Source organism: Erpetoichthys calabaricus, chromosome 8, assembly GCF_900747795.2.
Source record: "Erpetoichthys calabaricus chromosome 8, fErpCal1.3, whole genome shotgun sequence".
NCBI classification, from domain to species: Eukaryota; Metazoa; Chordata; class Cladistia; order Polypteriformes; family Polypteridae; genus Erpetoichthys; species Erpetoichthys calabaricus.
The window spans coordinates 168,174,443-168,193,129 of NC_041401.2; positions in this window are offsets into that span (position 1 = coordinate 168,174,443).

Consider the following 18,687-nt stretch of genomic DNA (forward strand, 5'->3'; position numbering starts at 1 on the left):
AGACTCCGGAACCAGAAGTGACATTCTTCTAGGCAACGTAAACGTTGCCCCTTCGGTCTCAGCTTTTAAATCCCGGCTGAAGACTCACTACTTCAGTTTAGCATATCCTGACTAGAGCTGCTGATTAACTGTACAGACTGCATCTCTGTTGTTAGTCATTAGCACTAAAACATAAGTAACATGATAGTTATAATTATATACTAACCCTCACTTATTCTGTTTTTCTTCTCGGTACTCAAATGTGGCACTTGGTGCCACGGCCCACCTGCCAAGTTGTTTTGCCTGCCTAAGGAAAAGTCATCCCAGATGGAGGATCGCAGGAATCGTGGGAGAGAGGGGTCCTTTCATCGGATTGGCTGGCCCAGCACTGTTTCAGCTGTGGAATGGCCAAATGGGGGAGGCAGCTTGAAGGATGAGGTCTCCAGGACTCTATACAAATACAAATCTTATTATGGGATATATCATCTACTGTTAAATTCTACTCTGTACTTCTAAAATTTTTATAGATTTTTTTTTTTATTTCTTACTATATTGAGAAATTGTTCTGTGTACTGTACTGTATTGTATTGTATTGACCCCCTTCTTTTGACACCCACTGCACGACCAACCTACCTGGAAAGGGGTCTCTCTTTGAACTGCCTTTCCCAAGGTTTCTTCCATTTTTCCCTACTAGGTTTTTTTGGGAGTTTTTCCTTGTCTTCTTAGAGAGTCAAGGCTGGGGGGCTGTCAAGAGGCAGGGCCTGTTAAAGACCATTGCGGCACTTCCTGTGTGATTTTGGGCTATACAAAAATAAACTGTATTGTATTGTATTGTATTATAAACGGAAGTGACGTCTTCAAGGATGAATTAGACAGGTTTTCCTGTGTCTGGTCTGTAGAGATAACAGAAGAAGCTGGTCTGGCGTGGAATTACCCTCACTTGGTCCATATAGCTTCCTCTTACTCGCACGTGCGTGACAACTGATATCTTTGATAGCGCGGATATATCTTTTTTATTCTGTGTGAAGCCAGGATACATACAGTCGCTCTAACCCCCGACACAGACAGGCAGGACACGATTTTACCACACAGCACTCAGTTTATTTACAGTCCAGCACACAATGCTCACAGGGCAAAGCACAACATAGTCCATTTGCTGGCAGTCCTTCTGCCTCCACTCCTCCTCAAGACCTTCGTCCACTTCCTCCCGACTTAGGCCATTGAGTGGTAACTGGCTCCTTTTATAGGGCACCCAGAAGGAGTCCAGGTGCCCAATGAGCTTCTTCTGGCAGCAATTCACTTCCGGGTGTGGTGGATGTGCTGCTAAATTGGGCCCTGCAAATGTCCAGGCACCCCCTGGTGGTGGCCATAGGCCCCAGCAGGGTTGAGCTTCAATGCTCACAACCCGTGGCCCTGCTGCAAGCCAAGGGGGCTGTCAGTCTTGGGGAGAAATGGTCTTGCAAATACTCTCTCTCCACTCCTTCCATACTCATGGTGTCCTGGCCAGGTAAGGGTTCTGGCCATCTGCCACATCTGTTAAATGCATTTTGTGATGTGCCTGGGTCATGTATACGGTATAATGGTAGCGCCTCTGTCTTTCAGTAAGGAGATCATGGGTTCATGACCTGGGTCCTCCCTGCATGAGTAATAAGAAAAGTGGCATATAAATGTAAAGAATTATTATTATATGACCAAAATGTTTAATTTATTTCAAAAGGGAAACAAATGTTATTGCAAATAATGTGCACCATTTTGTTTCTATGCACTTTGAGATGTTCCTAGGTCAGATATGACCAAAATGTTTATTTTTTTATTTCAAAAGTGAAAAAAGTATTGCGCTATCTCAGATTCTGTCCTATTATAGCTTTTTAATTGTTTCATGATACACTTTTTGTTGTGCCTGCATCAGATGTGACTAAATTTAAAAGGGAAACAATGAATAAACATTACTTGTTATTAAAAACATTCATCTGTGTTGGTTTAGAATTTGTCATTATCTGCTATATTTCTTGGCTTGAAAATCTGGCCCAACTGAATTTGTAATTGAATAACCCTGATCCAACTAAATAAAATAATTTAATATAAACTAGCAAAATACCCGCGCTTCGCAGCGGAGAAGTAGTGTGTTAAAGAGGTTATGAAAAAAAAAGGAAACATTTTAAAAATAACGTAACATGATTGTCAATGTAATTGTGTTGTCATTGTTATGAGTGTTGCTGTGTTTTATATATATAAAATACACACACACACATATAAACATATATATACATATACATATACACATATATATACATATCTACATATATATATATATATATATATATATATATATATATATATATATATATATATATATATATATACATCCACATATCAACATATATATATATACACATATATACACACACACACGGTTTATGGGTGATGATTGTTTTACTCTTTTTATGTTTATTTTATTTTATTGTAGAATCAACTCCTATCTGCACACAGCAGGGCAGCCGTGGGCGGATGCGTATGGTGTATTCACTCCATGTTATCGTGCATTGCGCTGTCAGTGGTATTTTGATAAAAGAATTTGAACAACATATAAGAAGCGTATAAACTATTAAACAGTAAAACATTAAAATTGAAGAAGTAAAGTTACATTAAGTACTACTGCAGTGCCTTCGGGTATACCTCATTTTTTGTTTGCCCATTACATGCTTAAATGTATAAATTTTTTGTTGCACCTACCCGAGAACACGCGACATATAACAGAGCGTGGGAGAAGCATGGATTTTAAACACGCGTTGAGTTCATCTGCTGGTCTCCCTCGTGGAATAACTGGTAATGTTTGACTAAAATGTACAGCGAGTAAAACGACATTACCTCCTATTTTTTTTTTTACGATCTCTGAGATCTTGCTTTTTTCGGTTCAAGGCTTCATAAGCTCTTTTATATTGTATGGTGTACTTATCCCAAACCATCATCTTTGAATGTTGCAAGACTTTCGCCTTGTATGTAGATCGGGGTAATTACATTCATTGCATTCCTAGTCTAAATCACAATGTGATTGTATGGGTGGTTACCTGGCACTGTAGGGTTGCCACCCGTCCTTTAAAATACGGAATCGTGCCGCGTTTGAGAATGAAATTGCGTGTCCCGTTTTGAATCAATACTGGACGGGATTTATCCCGTATTTTTTTTATCATTTTTTTTTTAAAGCAGCGTCTCATGCAAATCATCCCACACGCATTTTATGAAGATGCCTCCTTTCCTAGTTTTGATTGGGTAATACTTGATGTCATCGTTAGTTTGATTGGTGTTTTTAACTGTCCAGTGAGGAGGGCGTGTCTTTTAAGTACAGTCTGCAAAGTGTTGGCACTGAGATGTGGCGTCAGCGCCATAGTTGAAGCCCCTAACGTTGCGGTCAGCAAGTCGGCTAACATCCGCCATGTGCCGTCTTTCAGTTGCGAGAAGCAGATCATAGAATGGTTGAAACTGTTGCCTCTAACGTTGCGCCACGGCGTGTGGTTCGTTTATACCTCGTGTCTTCTCATTAAACTTTTATCTCGCGAATATGTTATTGCAATCCGCAGCGGGAGCGTTTCTATAAACTTAATTTAAACTTACGTTTTACACCGTGCTTTGTTTCCCTTATGAACATGCTTGTATGCTTAACTCGCTCCGTTCTCAATTGTTTAATAAATTTTTTGCTCTTCGCTGTTTGCGGCTGTTCCTCCATTTCCCTCTACTTCGTTGTTTTATCTCGCGAATATGTTATTGCAATCCTTAACGGGAGCGTTTCAATAAACTGATTGAAAATATGTTATTGCAATCCGCAGCGGGAGCGTTTCTATAAACTTAATTTAAACTTACGTTTTACACCGTGCTTTGTTTCCCTTATGAACATGCTTGTATGCTTAACTCGCTCCGTTCTCAATTGTTTAATAAATTTTTTGCTCTTCGCTGTTTGCGGCTGTTCCTCCATTTCCCCCTACTTCGTTCTTTTATCTCGCGAATATGTTATTGCAATCCTTAACGGGAGCGTTTCAATAAACTGATTGAAAATAGTTTTGCATTTACCTTTTTAGTAAAAGGCGAGCTTTTAAGCCTGAGAAATCACCGCGTAAATGCACACGTTTAATTGGACATGTGTTAATATGTATGGTTACACAGTATTAAAAGACAGTGAACAACGTCAGTTACCTTTGTTCCCCGCGTTTGATAAAAGGTGAGCTTTTAAGCCTGAGAAATCACCCCGTAAATGCACACGTTTAATTGCACATGTGTTAATATGTATGCTTACACAGTATTAAAAGACAGTCAAAAATTAACGTCATTTACCTTCGTTCCCGTGTGTGACTCGTGCTGTAAATCTCTTCCTTGTTTTTAGTTCACGTGATTACGTAGGTGGCGTGATGACGCGATACGTGACTCCGCCTCCTCCATTACAGTGTATGGACAAAAAATATGTTCCAGTTATGACCATTACGCTTTGAATTTCGAAATGAAACCTGCCTAACTTTTGTAAGTAAGCTGTAAGGAATGAGCCTGCCAAATTTCAGCCTTCCACCTACACGGGAAGTTGGAGAATTAGTGATGAGTCAGTCAGTGAGTGAGTGAGTCAGTCAGTCAGTGAGGACTTTGCCTTTTATTATTATAGATACCTATGGTTACTTTTAAGTTTAAAACATTCTAAATATAATTATATAACAGTTTAACAACATGCATAATAAAATAAACATTCAATCCAGTTTTAATTATATGACAACATTGCTATTAACACCTCATAACTTAATCATAAAATTTTAATGGGCTACACAACATTGCATTATCCTGCAATTATTATTGTATCATTTTCCAAAACTATTGCATTTTTTTGCAAAAGTGTCTTTTCACAAAGACATTGCCCATTGATGTTGTGATCATTGTGTACGTGTGTACTCTGTCATGTAGTGACATCCATTGAGGAAGAGATCACGCGCATGCACAGCATGCATTCAAGTGATAAGACCTAAACATACATTATAGTCACATAGTGTAGATTTAATACTGCATGCGCTGAGGGGTAAATTTAATCCGCTCAGTTTAGGGTCACAGGGGGCCAGTGATTATCCCCAGCAGCAGTAAGTGTAAGGTAAAAAGCAAATGCAGAAGTCCTATTCAGGGCTTAGTCACACAGCCAAATGGAAAAGAATGTGCTGCATGGAATCCAGTAACAGACACCCAGAAATAAAGGATCCGTATAGTTATAATCCACTTACTTGCATAGATATTTTGAAACAGTACTAGTGTTCATACCTGGAATCTTCGGGGGCTCTGTTTGAGGATGGAAAAGAGGGATGTATGCAAGAGCTGCATTTGGCGGTGACAAGTGGGGTGACCACCTCAGGACCTGCGCCTAAGCAGGCCCCGCTTTTGAGGTCCACGTGTTCCATTCAAGCGGATTTGTCAAGTTATATTCTCCAGTATATATATATATTTGAGATGCTTTTAAGAGGAGCTCATTTAAATTTCCTCTTCAAGGTCAAATTCCATACATGTACGTCTTTGAAAACATTCCACAGTTTAACTTCATTGCCCAAAAAGTGTCACCAGTATAATCCATTCCTAAAATAGGTTTAGCACATTAGTCGCTGGGTTGGCTTCTGTTTTGACTTGGGAACAACTGATGGCTTGTCGCTTATGACTCATTCGTGTCCGGAGAGCCTACCATCGTTTCTTAGTCGAGTCTTTGGTTCAGTTTGCTACAGTAGGCCTAGTTGAAGTGTTTGGTAGTGGAACGCGCAGCAACATTTTATTGCTGCTTTAACCGTATCACTGTCGACGCCATGAGTGGAAGAGATTGTGGCATACTTTTTTAATATATTATATCATTATATTTTTATAAAGTCTGCATGTTATCTTGCAAAAAATTAGCTGTAATGAGAAAATCTGGTGTATGGTAACATTATTTTTATTAAATTCATTTGCAAGTTTATACAGTCTACACATACTAGAAACAGAGTTTGACATAACCAGCCCCACGTGGGATTGGTCAGCCCTAGGCCCTGCACACCCCTAAGGCCGCCTCTGGATGTATGCTATTTACTTCAGACTAGATGACTAAACATGTTTTCTTAATTCAGAAGTATTAGTGACACATATGCAGTATCCAGCATTCAGCATACTTGACGTCTGTGAGGATATCTGGAAAATTTAAAAAAAAAAAGTCAATGACCCTGATGCGAGAAAACGGGGACAATGGCATGCTCTGAATAACAATTATTCCTCCATATACAGTCATATGAAAAAGTCTGGGAACCCATCTCAGCCTGAATAATAATTTACTCTACTTTCAACAAAAAATATAACAGTGGTATGTCTTTCATTTCCTAGGAATATCTGAGTACTGGGGTGTTTTCCGAACAAAGATTTTTAGTGAAGCAGTATTTAGTTGTATGAAATTAAATCAAACGTGAAAAACTGGCTGTGCAAAAATGTGGGTCCCCTTGTCATTTTGCTGATTTGAATGCCTGTCACTGCTCAATGCTGATTACTTGCAACACCAAATTGGTTGGATTAGCTCGTTAAACCTTGAACTTCATAGACAGGTGTGTCCAATTATGAGATATAAAGGTATTTAAGGTGGTCAATTGCAAGTTGTGCTTCCCTTTGACTCTCCTCTGAAGAGTGACAGCATGGGATCATCAAAGCAACTCTCAAAAAATCTGAAAACAAAGATTGTTCAGTATCATGGTTTATGGGGAAGGCTACAAAAAGCTATCTCAGAGGTTTAAACTGTCAGTTTCAACTGTAAGGAATGGAATCAGGAAATGGAAGGCCACGGGCACAGTTGCTGTTAAACCCAGCAGGTCTGGCAGGCCAAGAAAAATCCAGGAGCGGCATATGTGCAGGATTGAGAGAATGGTTACAGACAACCCACAGATCACCTCCAAAGACCTGCAAGAACATCTTGGTGCAGATGGTGTATCTGTACATCGTACATTCGTATAGCAGGGTGATGAGAAAGAAGCCCTTCCTGCACTCACGCCACAAACAAAGTCGCTTGTTGTATGCAAATGCTCATTTAGACAAGCCAGATTCATTTTGGAACAAAGTGCTTTGGACTGATGAGACAAAAATTGAGTTAATTGGTCAGAACAAAAAGTGCTCTGCATGGCGGAAGAAGAAAACCTGCTACCTACTGTCAAATTTGGTGGAGGTTCCATCATGCTGTGGCGCCGTGTGGCTAGTTCAGGGACTGGGGTCAGGGGTCAGATTAATTCAACCCAATGTCAACAAATTCTTCAGGATAATGTTCAAGCATCAGTCACAAAGCTGAAGTTACGCAGGGTTTGAATATTCCAACAAGACAATGACCCAAAACACAGTTTGAAATCTACAAAGGCATTCATGCAGAGGGAGAAGTACAATGTCCTGGAAAGGCCGTCACAGTCCCCTGACTTGAATATCATCAAAAATCTATGGGATGATTTGAAGCAGGCTGTCCATGCTTGGCAGCCATCAAATTTAACTGAACTGGAGAGATTTTATATGGAAGAATGGTCAAAAATACCTCAATCCAGAATCCAGACATTCATCAAAGGCTATAGGAGGTGTCTAGAGGCTGTTATATTTGCAAAAAGGAGGCTCAACTAAGTATTGATGTAATACTGTATCTCTGTTGGGTTCCCACATTTATGCACCTATCTAGTTTTGTTATGATGCATATTGCATATTTTCTGTTAATCCAATAAACTTAATGTCACTGCTAAAATATTACTGTTTCCATAAGGCATGTCATATATTAAAAGGAACTTGCTACTTTGAAAGCTCGGCCAATGATAAACAAAAATCCAAAGAAATAAGAGGGGTTCCCAAACTTTTTCATATAACTGTATTCCTGATTTCAAAGGCTGTGATGAAAGCGCAAGCTGCAAGGTTGCATCAAAGAAGTGACTCTTGGCAGCTGACAGCATTTCCAGTCCATAAATCTTACTTATCCTTTTGAGGGTGGAGCACTACGGTTCTCAGTGAAGGCCAATTTCTTTTTCACTGGTCTTAAACTCAGATTCTGTTTGTTGTCACAGCAAACTGATGGGCAAACAAACTGTTTGTTTTTTAACTGCACTGTATCTTATGGTTGCTTATCTAAAGAAAGCTGTGGCAAATCTGCCAATGGAATTGACTATGCGAAGACGAAATTCAATTTATTTTTTTACATGAAGATTTCCACTGAGCCTGAGATGGGATTTAATGTATGTGTCAGTCTGATAGATCCTTGAGGGTTGAATTTATATGAAAGAATTTCCATATGATACTGTCATTATACTTTCTCTCTGTGTCTCATTTAATTTCTTTCTTTAGTAAGGAGTATTCAGTTTTCTCATGATTGGTAAACTTCCTTTCGTCAGAGTGTGACCCATCTCTGTTATATTTGGACATTGTGTCAATATGCTTACTTTTAAAAATTTGATCACAACAAATAAATAAATGTTTATTTTGATATTCCTTGATACAAGTCCTTCTTACAGTATATTAGAACATTAGAACAATCTAGATGAGAACAGGCCATTCAACCCAACAAAGCTTGCCTTTCCTATCCACTTATTTCTTCCAAAAAACATCAAGTCGAGTTTTGAAAATCCCTAAAGTCTTACTGTCTACCAAACTACTTGGTAGCTTATTCCAAGTGTCTGTCATTCTTTGTGTAAAGAAAAACTTCCTAATGTTTGTGCGAAATTTATACCTCACAAGTTTCAAACTGTGTCCACTGGACTAATTCCCTTCATAATTTTAAACACTTCAATCATGTCACCTCTTGATCTTCTTTTGCTTAATCTGTAAAGGCTCAGCTCTTTTAATCTTTCCTCATAATTCAACCCCTGTTGCCCTGGAATCAGCCAAGTTGCTCTTCTCTGGACCTTTTCTAGTGCTGTTATGTCCTTTTTGTAGTCGTGGAGTCCAAACCTCCAAACAGTACTCCAGATGAGGCCTTACCAGTACATTAAAAAGGTTGAATATAACCTCCTTGGACTTGTACTCCACACATCAGGGCGCTATATAACGTGACATTCTGATAGCCTTCTTAATGGCTTCTCAACACTGTCTGGAAGTCAATAGCTTAGAGTCCACTAGGACTCCTAAATCCTTCTCATAAGGTGTACTCTCAATTTTCTGACCACCCATTGTATATTCAAACCTAACATTTTATTTCCTATGTGTAATACTTTACATTTACTGACATCAAATTTCATCTGCTGCAAATCTGCCCAAGCCTGTATGCTGTCCAAGTCCTTCTGTAATGATGTAACAGATTCCAAATTATCTGCTAATCCACCTATCTTGGTATCATCTTCAAACTTAACCAACTTGTTACTTATATTCCTATCTAAATCACTTATATACAGTATATTAAATATAGCAGTGGCCCTAGCACTGACCCCTGTGGAACACCACTCTTAACATCACCCAATTCTGATGAGGTTCCTCGCACCATCACCCTCTGCTTCCTGTGTCTGCACCTATCTAAAAACATCACCCTAAACTCCCACTTCTTTTAGTTTGATGACCAACCTCTCATGTGGCACCTTATTATTATGTATACACATCTTTGCATAGTTTCAACTCTGGCTCCTACATCTACCACCCACTTTCATTCCAGGACACCAACAATGCTAGCCCTTCTCTCAGCAGATTCCAGAAAGGTGTTGTTAGAATAAACGGTTTTTCACTGGGTGGACGGACAACCCAAAAGGCAGGCACCTCTGCCCACCTGTAGCCACACTCCTATCATATAAAGCGTTAAACAAAAAAATATATATAATTAACAAGACACTACTGTGTGAAGCACACTGGTAAAGCTACAGTAAGGAGACCAGGGTTTAAGTCCTGAGTGCCCCCTTTGTGGAGTTCGGATGTTCTTCCTCTCTGCGTGTTGGTTGCCTCCCAAAGTCCAAAGACAAGTGAATTGGTGAAGATAAATTGGCCCGTGTGTGTGCTTTCACCCTCTAATGGGCCAGGGATTGTTTCTTTCTTGTTCTCGATGCTTGGTGGGAGAAGCTCCAGTGTCTCGTAACAACAACAACAACAACAACAACATTTATTTATATAGAACATTTTCATACAAATAATGTAGCTCCAAGTGCTTTACATGATGAAGAAAAAGAAAAAAGACAAAACCCAGTACTGAATAAGTGGGTTTGGAAAATATATGGATGGAGTCATACTGTATTTGGCTAGGACCTGCTTTGCACCTTTGTCTGGTAGGCTTTGGCTCAGGACAATTAACTGGAACCTATTCACATTTTATGAAAGGAAATTGGTTTTCTAGATAAAGGTTATACTCAGAACTGTTGATAGGAAAGATCTCATGTGCTTTATATAGTAGAATAGCACTTCAGGGGTTCTTAAAAAGAAATCTTCTTGATGGTACTATACTAACTTGCGTGGTCATCCGAGGAAATAACAGGTCGTGGCAAAAATAAATGTTGGGGCACTGTGGTAAAGGGAGGGTCCGCGACTGTTTAGCATTTTAAATAAAAAATCGCCGTACTCACGTACACTAAGTGCACAGGTATGGGATTGTCCATGACCCTAATTGCTAATCGTCACAGCTATGCCATGTCCCCATTTTAAAATGGGAATGGGGGAACAAGAAAACTGAAAGGAGGTTTAAAGACAGGAGAAGGAGAAAGAGGAAACAAGCCAGTGAATAGAGTGTAAGCGGGTGGACGGGAGTGAAGCCCTAGGAGGAATGAATGGCCATCGTTCAGGATGGGGCTGTGGGATGCTCCTGTTGAGTGTTTTGAAAGCAGGAATGACCATTGTGCTCAGGGGTACTTTTACCATGTGGAGCCTGGATTGGCAGTGGTTTGGGTGGAGCAGGGCTTGGGGTTACTCGTAGACACCATGGGATTGGCAGCAGGTTACACGGGCCGGATGAGAAGGGAGTCTGCATTTGCTGATCAACATCTCTCCCGATCCAGGTCCGGATAGGATAAGCCTAAGAGACATCAAGTTTAAAGGAAGGCACCAGGGCTTGTTGGAATTTAAAATGAATTTCCTGCACTGTGATGTTTTAACCTCGTTTTTTAATTGATATTTCTATTTATTGATTTTAACCCCCATAAGAATACTTTTATTTTATGGACTATTTATTGATAGCACTGCACTTTTGGAACACTGTGATTTTGAGTTGTTTTTAATAAAAGCACTTGAGCACTTTGCACCTTCTCCTTGCTTCATGTGGTGTCCTCATTTGTACAGCTCATCCCGGTCATGACTATCGACATTGTCATTGTTCAAGAGGCTCCTAAAATGAAAAGCCAGGCACCAACCTGGCCGACCACGTTTACATCCAAATAAAAATATAACAAGCACATCAAAATTATAACAAAAGACTGCCTCCTTAGATTGTGCTTCTATCAGGTAATAGTGAAGCTCTGTCTTACCCGCCAATTGCTCATGAAGTGAAGCCTACTTCCGGGCACTTGTGCTTTTATGGTGCAGGGACCAGAAGGGGCAGAGTCAGTTGCCCTCACTGGGCGGTTTTTCAGTACTGTATGGGAAAAAGAAGAACATATAGTTAGTGGCAGCAACGCCCCCTCTTGGCCCATAGTGGAACTACATACCTGTGTGGAACTCTGAGGGTGACTCTCTGATGCCCATGTGTGGCCCGTGCTATATAGTGAATACTGGATGTTCATCCATCTTTCAATCCATTATTGAATATGCTTATGGTCTTGCAGGCCAAAGCCTGTTTCGGCAACTTTGGGTGTGTGGTGCCCGGCGGGCATCCATGCCCAGCCGGGACGCCTAGGAGGAGTGAAGGAGGGCTTGTGCCTCCTCCAGGACACGAGGGGGCGTCCTCCCTGGTGGCTTTGGGGACCACGGGTACGGAGCTTGGAAGCTCAGCCCTGTAGGGGCCCGTGGTCACCGCCAGGGGGCGCCCCAATGCCTTGGGAGTGTTGGCCCTCAGTACTTCCGCCACACCGTGAAGTACTGGGGGGGAAGAAACTTGAGGGCACCCGGTGGACTTCCGGCAACACCTTGGGAGCTTCCGCCACACAGGGGTGTGGCTACGGAGGCCCTAACGATGCACCTGGAGCCCATCCGGGGCACATAAAAGGGGCCGCCTCCCTCCAGTCAGGGCGAGAGTCGGGAGGAAGAAGACAAAGCGTGTTGGAGAGGAGTGGAGGCGGACCAGAGAGAGAGAAAGGCATTGTGTTGTGGCCAGGACTTATAAAAGGGTGATTGGTGCTTTGGCACTGGATTGTGCACTATTGACTTGTAAATAGAATGTATAATAAACGTGTGTTGGGTGATATGAATGTGTCTGCCTGTCTGTGTCCGAGCCAGTCTCCACAGGTGCAAGGTAGAAACCAACAAAGGACACACTCACTTACACATCCGCACATGGCTCTTGTACAGAAATGAATCTACTTAACTCTTACGTCTGTGACAAATGTAAGGAAAACCTGAGCTTCCAGAAAACCACACATTTTGTGAACTGCATACTGACAGAACATGAATGATTTGAACTGAGATTTCATGCTGCATCTCTCCAACGGATGCTCATACCATAAATATAAGGTAATTAACTTATGAAAATATTGCAGTCATGGCTGCAGGGTGACGGAATGGCAGGCGCTACTGCTTGAAGATTACAGGAAGGTTAATTGGATGAGGAGTCCAGTCATCATGTCTGTTTCAGCAGTCTCTTTCTTTTCCTGAATTCAGCTGAGTTTTAAATGCAAGCATGAAAGAATCTCTCGGCAGTCCGCAAATGCCAGACACAGTGTTTGAGACGCATCAACGAATGATTCTTTTTTTATTTTTAAAAAATGTCATACCTTGCTTCTCTTTTGAGTGACTTATGTGAAATTCTGTCTAAAGATATCTAAGGTAGTAATTATATGCTATACAAAAGGATAATGCATACAGTAGTAAAACATACCTAACCCTGTGAACAGCAGGACCTACTTCTACATCCATTCATCCATTTTCCAACCTGCTGAATCCGAACACAGGGTCACGGGGGTCTGCTGGAGCCAATCCCAGCCAACACAGGGCACAAGGCAGGAACCAATCCCGGGCAGGGTGCCAACCCACCGCAGGACACACACAAACACACTCTAGGGCCAATTTAGAATCGCCAATCCACCTAACCTGCATATCTTTGGACTGTGGGAGGAAACCGGAGTGCCTGGAAGAAACCCACGCAGACACGGGGAGAACATGCAAACTCCACGCAGGGAGGACCCGGGAAGCAAACCCAGGTCTCCTAACTGCAAGGCAGCAGCACTACCACTGCGCCACCGTGCCATCCCCTACATCTACATTCAACACAAATACCAAGTGAGGGAGAAAAAAAAAAAGCAAAGGCTGTGTACTCTCAGAATCCATTTTCAATAAAAAGAAACAAAAGTATTCTCGAACACATAACACATTATTTTTTACAGTGCGGGTGAAGAAGTGAATTCTTTCAAACCACCGACCTATGCACTTTAACTTGCTTATGCAACAGCAAGAAGTTCATGAGCAGCAAAAAATGTATTTTAAAGCATCCTAAATCACAAAAACATATTTTTTAGGTTGTAATATGTTAGTACCTACCCTGCGCAGTGGACCAGTCTCACACTCAGGTGTGTTATTCATGCCGTCTGCATGTTCTCCCCGTATTTACTCTTAATCTATGGTGGAATATTTTGGACAAAATTAAAGAAATAAAATAAGTAAATTAAAAAAGTACTGTGGAATATCACAATAATTAAGAAATACAAACATGAAGAATAAATAATTCAATTTTCTTAATTCTTTATGTATTTTTAAAAATGATTTCTTCATTTCTTCAGTTCAGTGATATTCATAGACGTGCAACATGAAATGAAAGCTGCCACTTTCATCTGTCAAAGCTGAGAGGGCGGGTTGTAGCGAGTCATTTTTTGATTGGTGAATTGTTAGTACAGTCCACATCAATGCCAGTAGGCAGGCAGTGTGGTGTAGTGGTTAAGGCTTTGGAACTCTGAGGTTGTGGGTTCAAATCCCACTACTGATACTCTGTGAACATAAGCAAGTCACTTCACCTGCCATGCTCCAATTGGAAAACCAAGAGAAGTGTAACCAATTGTAAGTCTCCATCGATAAAGTTGTCAGCCGAATCAGTAAATGTATCCAGAGATCAGTCTTTCAAGGCAATTACCTCTGACTGCCTCATAACTCCCCCTGGAGGTGGTATGCCCACTGGAGGACAGCTCCATGTTGCTCATTTTGGGCTGTACCAAGCCAGACTGCAAGGTCCAATCATCAAGCACCACCAACTCGCTCAAGGCCTGGCTCCATGGTTTCCCTTTTTCAGGTCCTTGGTAACACTTTTCATAAATAGTTGAACTGGTCCTTCACCCAGGAGCAATCTGTTTTGAGTGACCCTACCAGGAGCAACTGTCCCTGACAACATACAGTAGCATTTATGAATATTGAGACACACAAGCGCCTCCACCACAATGAGGTGGTGATTCATGAAGGAGACATCAGGACAGATCCAGGACATACTGAGTAGATTACATCTCTCATCTGGCCTGAGAATGCCCATTATCCCTCAGGAGGAGTTGGAGGAAAGTGTTAACAAGGCCAGACCTGGCTTTTGATTGTGAAACCTGCACCCACCACGGACCTCCAGGACTGGATTTGAGTATCCCTGCTCTATACTCTAGAAGCAAATGGTTCAGGTCAACTAATAAAATAAATACAACAGTGTGCTATAAGCTTTTTGAGTTATGTTATTTCTGTTTCTCCTCCCAGATCTGAACCAGAGCATTACTGAGCTTCTGGACAGTCTGAGGTGCAACCTGGCAGCGTCAGATGGACAAAAACATAATGTTCCACTCAGAGGTGTTCTATTGGATTGAGGTCAGGCAAGTGAGTGTGGGGGCCAGTCAATGGTATCAATTCCTTCATCCTTCAGGAACTGCCTGCATACTCTCGCCACATGAGGCCGGGCATTGTCGTGCACCAGGACCCACTGCACCAGCATAGGGTCTGACAATGGGTCCAAGGATTTCATCCTGATACCTAATGGCAGTCAAGGTGCTGTTGTCTAGCCTGTAGAGGTCTGTGCGTCCCTCCATGGATATGCCTCCCCAGACCATCACTGACCCACCACAAAACCGGTCATGCTGAATGATGTTACAGGCAGCATAACGTTCTCCACGGCTTCTCCAGACCCTTTCACATCTGTCACATGTGGTCAGGGTGAACCTGCAATCATCTGTGAAAAGCACAGGGCACCAGTGGTGGACCTGCCAATTCTGGTATTCTATGGCAAATGCCAATCAAGCTCTATAGTGCTGTGCAGTGAGCACAGGGTCCACTAGAGGACATCGGGCCCTCAGACCACCCTCATGAAGTCTGTTTCTGATTGTTTGGTCAGAGACATTCACGCCAGTGGCCTGCTGGAGGTCATTTTGTAGGCTGTGGCAGTGTCATCCTGTCCCTTCTTGCCCAAAGAAGCAGATACCGGTCCTGCTGATGGGGTTAAGGACCTTCTACAGTCCTGTACAGCTCTCCTAGAGTAACTGCCTGTCTCCTGGAATCTCCTCCATGCCCTTGAGACTGTGCTGGGAGACACAGCAAACCTCCTGGCAATGGCATGTATTGATGTGCCTGCCATCCTGGAGAAGTTGGACTACCTGTGCCACCTCTGTAGGGGCCAGGTATCGCCTCATGCTACCAGTAGTGACACTGACCATAGCCAAATGCAAAACTAGTGAAAAAACAGATGAGGTGGGAAAAATGTCAGTGGCCTCCACTTGTTAAACCATTCCTGTTTTGGGGTTCGTCTCATTGTTGCCCCCTAGTGATCCTGTTGATAATTTCATTAACACCAAAGCAGCTGAAACTGATTAGCAAGCTCCTCTGCTACTTAACTGACCAGATCAATAGCTCAGAAGTGTCATTGACTTGATGCTATACTCGGATTAAAAAGTGTTCCTTTAATTTTTTTGAGCAGTATATTTTTACTTACCCTGTAATTAATAAAGAGCAGTAAGTAAGTCTTTAAATTGGCTTCACAAAAAATAAAAATTAAGTTTATCCAAAAAAAACATATTAAAGTATTACACACGTCATCTGTTCCTCCCCGGACATGAACCCTCGTCTCTTCATTGTGAGGCAGCAGTATTAGCAACACTTGATGTCATGTACTTAGTAAATATAAGTAGGAGTATATGTTTTTAACTTGACATGATTCTCTGCATTTATGCTGTTCCAAATAGCTTTTTCTCATTATTTTTTAGTATTGTGAAGTTAAATTTTGCAATAAACATAAAAAAGCATGACCTGTTATATCACAATCGCTTTCTAAGTCATACTCATTCAAAGCAAGTGTTTCTACACTCCAGTCAGTGCTGTTCAGCAGTCAGGTAGCATTCTGTGAACTTGTGCAGACAGTTTAAGTGAGGAAGAGCTCAGACATCCCACTTCAAATGAAGGTGGAGGGAAATCACGCCACACAACCAACTTGGTTAAGTTACCACAACATAATTTATTTTTATCAGTGAATTAATGAAATGGAGCTCAGGTTACTAATAGTAGCAAGCTGAAGTAATTACTAACATTATTTTGTCAGAACAACTTAATGAATGATGTGTTCAAATCACAGGAGGAGGAGGTTGGGAGCATGTGCTGTCAATTCAGAAAACTTAACAGAATCATGGAAATCTGTTATTTGTACCTTGCAACCATGCGTTTATTTAAGTGCTAGCCGTGCTACCCGTCTAAGATGGGTTAAAATCTATATAATCAATGTAGAACTCAGCGTTAACATTTGCAGTGCACTAACTATTGGAATGTATTTTTTAATGCTTGTACACGTAGCAATAAAATGCATTGCATTTGCTATTCCAACAGATGGCACACCACAAACATTTGTAGTGACAAAATGCATTACTACAAATGTTTGTCATGCACCAATCTGTTGAATTGGCAAATGCAATGCAGATACCTCTATTATATGTTCTTTGATATAGGAATCGTAAAAGAAGTGCTAATGGTTTTGATGCACCATCTGTTGGATTGGCAAATGCAATGCAGATACCTCTATTATATGCCCTTTGGTATAGAAATTGTAAAAGCAGTGCTAATATTTGTGATGCTCCATCTAGTGGATTAATAAATGCAATGCAGAAACCTCTATTATATGCCATTTAGTATAGGCATCCTAAAAGCAGTGTTAATGTTTGTGATGCACCATCTGTTAGACTGACAAATGCAATGCAGATACTTCTATTATATACCCATTGGTATAGGAATTGTAAAAGCAGTGCTAATATTTGTGATGTATCATCTATTGGATTGATAAATGCAATGCAGACACCTCTATTATATGCTATTTGGTATATGCATCATAACAGCGTGCTAATGTTTGTGATGCACCAACTGTTGGATTGACAAATGAAATGCAGACGCCTCTAATATATGCTATTTGGAATAGGAACTGCAAAAGCAGTGCTAATGTTTGTGATGCACCATCTGCTGAAATCAAAAATGCAATGCATTTTATTCTTACAAATAGTTGTGAGGTGCCATCTGTTGGAATGAAAGAGACATACCAACCTGACATATACACTGACATACAGACTTGTCCTTTTATTAAGGTGGATTGGCTAAATGGTGAATGCATGAGTGTGTTCAGCCTATAAATCACCGTCCCTTCCAGGGCAGGTTCCTACCAGATGTCATTTACCTCCCAGCTGTCAGTGACTCAGAAAAAGTCAAGATAGTCATGCAACTCAAATATGCAATTTTCGAACCCACTTATCCTGAGCGGGAGCCTATGTCAGCAAGCATCAGGATCAAGGCAGTAACTTCCATCCATCCATCCATCCATTTTCCAACCCGCTGAATCCGAATATAGGGTCACGGGGGTCTGCTGGAGCCAATCCCAGCCAACACAGGGCACAAGGCAGGGAACTGATCCCGGGCAGGGTGCCAACCCACCGCAGGACACACACAAACACACCCACACACCAAGCACACACTAGGGCCAATTTAGAATCGCCAATCCACCTAACCTGCATGTCTTTGGACTGTGGGAGGAAACCGGAGCGCCCGGAGGAAACTCACGCAGACACGGGGAGAACATGCAAACTCCACGCAGGGAGGACCCGGGAATCGAACCCAGGTCCCCAGGTGTCCCAACTGCGAGGCAGCAGCGCTACCCACTGCGCCACCGTGCCGCCAGGCAGTAACTTCATAATATAAATACACACACATTTCTGAGCAAACTCAGCATTAACGATTCACGCAACTTGCGTGTTTTTGGACTGTGTGAAGTAACCAGAGCAAATCCACACACCACCTTCCATTTGAAAATATCAGCCCAAATTTTATTCTTACAACAGATCAGATTCAAACTTCTTTACATCTACTGTGGACAGGAGCTGGCAAAAACGAAAAGAAACTCTACGTGTTATGAGTGCCATGGAGCGTCTTGTAGATTCTTCTGCAGATATTTTGAGGTGTCACATATGAAACATCTTTGCTCTTTTCTATCAGATTGCCTTGTCTTTTTTTTTCATGTTGATTAACAAATTTTGACCTCTAAAAAGATTCTTTTTTGGTTAATAACCCATGATAATTACATGTATCTGGCAGCATTGCTTTTGTAACTATTTCAAAATTGCTTGTTCGTCGTCAAGAAGGAATGCCATTAATTCAATTGTTGCCTTTATGACATTCCCCGCT